Source organism: Vombatus ursinus, unplaced genomic scaffold, assembly GCF_900497805.2.
Source record: "Vombatus ursinus unplaced genomic scaffold, bare-nosed wombat genome assembly UNPS02011334.1, whole genome shotgun sequence".
Classification (NCBI taxonomy): Eukaryota; Metazoa; Chordata; class Mammalia; order Diprotodontia; family Vombatidae; genus Vombatus; species Vombatus ursinus.
In genome coordinates this window covers 1,705,657-1,710,116 of record NW_020951112.1, presented here as the reverse complement: position 1 = coordinate 1,710,116, position 4,460 = coordinate 1,705,657, and positions in this window count along the sequence as shown.

Genomic DNA, 4,460 nt, shown 5'->3' with positions numbered 1-4,460 from the left:
AATGCGGGGTTGGAAGGGAGGGAGGGAGACAACTTGGAGCTCAAAATGTAACAATAATAAAATAAAATCAATAAAAATATTTTGATAATGGCATTTGAATATAATTAGTTTCCTTGTAATCCTATGTATCTTATTTTATTCATTTAAAAAATTCTGAGAAGAGGTCTATAGGCTTCACTAAATGGCTAAAGGCATCCATGATACAAAAAGTGCTAAGAACCCCTGGACCAGACACACTGAAGACAGGCAGCCTTAGGATTCTACCGAGGCGCTGACCTTCAGAACCCCACAGAGAGCTAAACCTTAGAGGAACTTCATGAGGATTTCACAAAAGGAGAAAAAGACTTCTAATAATCAAGAGCCATGAGTTTACCCTTTGGCTACATGAACTCTCTAAATCCGCTCCCATTTTCCAACAAAGGACCTTGTGTATGCCAGGGGACCTTGTGGCTTTGGTTTGGGGGGTGATGGTGGTAATAACAACTGTCCTTAACTATGCTTGCTTAGTAAACAACTCTTTGTAAAAACTAATTAACTCTGTCAGGTAAAGTGGTCATCAGTAAAGAGGCCACTGGATAAAGGCTTATAAGCAACTGTGATACACATACATACATGTATGTATGTATGCATGCATGCACATATACTTGCATATATGCCCCCTACATACATACATGTATATGTATTATATATATATATAAAACAAATTTCATTTATACTTTATATATCACATACATATATACCATATATATAATCCCAACCCCTCAAGGTTATTTTTACAATCTGAGGGGAGTAGTCACTTGCCTCAGGGAACCAGATCAATCAGAGAGAGTGGGAGTTGGGAGAGTGGTCTCAGACTGAGTGCTACAGAATCATAAATATATAACTGGAAATAACCTTAGATGTCATCCAGTCCACCCCTCTCATTTTACAAATTAAGAAAACGAGGCTCAGAGCAGAGGAATGACAAGTACATGATCATGTAGCTAGTAAGCGGCATGGATGCCACTCACTGTATTAGCTGGTTTTGTTAAATTTTGTCTTTTTTACAAGAGAGGGCTCATTCGTTTGGGCATGGGGACAGTTGATCTAGAAATAAATGGAAAGACAAAAGCCAGCACTAAAACGTTTTCTTTTTTTTCTAAAGAAGGAAAAGAGGAAAGCATCCCAGTCAGAAAGAAAGAATTCATCTACCTCTCTTATTGCAAGAAAATTTTAAAAAGTTATTTTCCCCAGACAAAACCAATTGAATAAACAAAATTAAATAAAAACCAAGCCAAAAAGAAAGCAAAATGCCATAAAAAATTGTTGCCTCTAAGGCCCCATAATAAGGCATCCCTTTTGGCTCCTCTTTGATTCATGGTACTCACCAGTCATCTACCTCAATCCATAGCTCAGAAACCTCAACTGAATCACCTTCTCCAGGTCAGAATAAAGCAAAAGACATAATGATAAAGCAAAGGGCATGTTCTTCAAACAGAATTCAGGGTAAATAGCTAGGAGAAAAATCTCTCCCCACATACCCAGTGGGCATGTGATACCCAAACTCCTGCAGAGCTCCCATTCCTAGGCTTGTTTCCATCACAGGGTACCTCTCCTCCTTGGAAGCTGCTTCCTTGAAGAGCTGTTGATGTCATCTGCTGGATTGCATTATCCACTGAGATGCTCCTGTCATCTGTGGCTTCTCCACTGAATTGCAGCTGTTATGGTTCTTCCCCCAAAGAAGAGTATTTATAGCTCTGCTGTTTCTACTCCTCCTGCAGACTCATATCCAGAAAACACAGCAAAAGCCTTTATGTCAAGTCTGTCTTTTTCAGTGACTGTCCTTCTCTCTCAGCAACAACTCTCCATACCTGCTTAATATTTCTGGGATGAGTACATTCCTTTCCATAAGATCACGCCCCTGACATCTACAACCAGGGATGCCCCTAAGAGGCACAAATATTTTTTTGCGGGGCTCCTGTCTACATAAAGAATGGGATTAAAAATGTATTACAAAATTCATGAGCTTATATGAGGCACACTGATTTATCAGTGAAGATCTGGAAGAATGGAAAGAGAAGGAGGACTTAACGTATTTGTTGATTGTCCACTGTGTGTGTACATGAAGATTTTTTGTGAGTCCCTGTTCCATCCCTTTTGGTTCAGGCCTAGGAACTCTCTCTCCATGTTCTTTATTATCAAATTCACCACTCCTGGCAAATTTCACATCTTCCACCTTGAGAAAAAGATAGCAACACTCTTGGTGGTCCTCTTCATAAGAAGTGTTATGATTTAAAACACTGAATTGTGTAGAGCCAAAACAGCTATCCAAATTTGAAAGACTAGTGTTCACTTGACCACTCATATGACTTGCTGTGCCTTCTGTGTGACCACTGAGGGTTAAGGAAGATGAACACCCGTCTTCCTGGCCGGTCAAAACACTGTTCGTCAGATATTCCAAGAGAATGGTTTACAGACTGAGAACTGAAGTGACTCGTGATGGCCATGAGTGATAAATAGACATGCATTTAAATGATCTGATGAAATCTGGGGCAAGTGAAGTACTGCTAAAGTCGGGCAAACATAGAACGCTTTTTGTGACTCTTTTACCCTACAGATATCTGGGATTATTGGGACCCGAAACTATTTAATTTAATCTAGGACATTTAGCTGGCTTATTTTAGGTTTATGCAAATATATCCATATCCCATACAATATATCCTATATGAATAAGGTAACATTTGCTTGCTTGTGCAGGTCGCTAATGATTATTTTATTTTGTTGTGCATATTTCATTTTTATCTGCATAAGGTTGGTGCTTGTGATGAGCTGGGAGCTGAAGTAAGCTCTGGCCAGGTATCTCTTTGCTATATTCATTCTGAAGGAGGGAAGTGACTCCTTCATTCATAGCCAGTGAGATCACATGTAAAGGAGGGATGGTTTTGGGGTCTCCTTCTTCTCCTAACTCTAGAAGAAATAGCCCCGGGTTCATTGGCTTTTTCATTCATTTTTTTCCATCTAGGGGCAGGAAGTAGAGTCTCTGCCCTTAGGATTTTCAAAGTTTTGGAGCATGCATCCAGGGTAGGTTTTGTAGCAAGCCCACTACCAAGCAATCATGAGGAGGGGTTCAAGACTCCAGCTCAGGAGAAGCCCACAGCGATGCCCTCTTTGGACACAAATTTGGCGGGACTAGTATTACGGAGGAACTAAGCTAAGGTATGAGTCCTATCCTGGTGTAGGGAGAATTATGCCTCCAAAAGTGTTGGGGGAGATGTTTGTACATGTTCTTTTTATATCTCTGAAATAAATATCCCTTTATAAAAGCTACCTGATTTAGATAAAGATGATAGACTCAGAATATAGATCGAAACTTTTTTTTTTCACTTTATTCTTTCTCATGGTTTTATTTCCTTTTCATCTGTTTCTTCTTCCATGACTCTGACAAATATGGAAATATGTTTTACATGATAGCACATGGATAAACCATATCAAACTGCCTACCATTTTCAGAAGAGGGGAGGGGAGGGAGGGAGGGAGACAATTTTGGAACTCAAAATTTTGTAAAAAATTAATGCTAAAATTTTTTCTTAATAGGTAATCAGGGAAAAAATAAAATATTATTTAGATTGAAAACAAAGAAATGAAAAAGAAAGCTACCTGTTTTTAAGTGGTCAAATGGAACTGGAGTGTTAGTTGCTGGCTCCTAACAAATGGAGGGAATGTAGTTGGTGGGAGCCAGGGTTAAGTACAAAGAAAAAATGACGCCATCCAACTGCTCTCCAAGCCACCTCACTGGCTTGTGACCAAAGGCCTTGATCTCCCAGGCATGAATGCACTAAAGGAAGACCTAGCAGCAGCTGACTCTGTCTCTTTTGAAGACACTGACAGTTCCATCTCCACAGCCAATAGAACATGGCCAATCACGTGGCAGGTCATCCAGAACCAGTTACAGGATGTCCACATGTGTCCTTCCTCTGAATGGCATCACAATTCTCCCAGCCTCTGCAGGTGGACAGATGCTTTTCAGGTGGTCTGTGAATGCACTAAAACCACTGCCCACCATTACATATAGACTGATAAAATAAAAAATTACCGTATGTACACTAACGTTAACAGGGGCAGGGCCAATCTTGTCTGTCAAAACCTACCATGAATTTTGGTGCTGTCCAATGTTCTCTTCTTTTACATAAAGTCTGAAGCTGGAGTAATCCTTTTGGCTTTGCTTTTTTTTTTCCACTCAGTATCTTCTCATATTTCTTCCCATATTTCTTCATTTTTTTTTCAGTCCTTATGGCACATAAATATGGCATATTTGTTACATTCATAGACAACCATTTAATAATAATAGTTAGCATTTACCTAACACTTTGCAAGACATCTAACATATATTATTTTATCTCATCCTCACAAAAACCCAGTAAGGTAGTAGCTATTTTTACTACCATTTTACAAATGAGGAAAGTGAGGTGCAGAGTTCACTG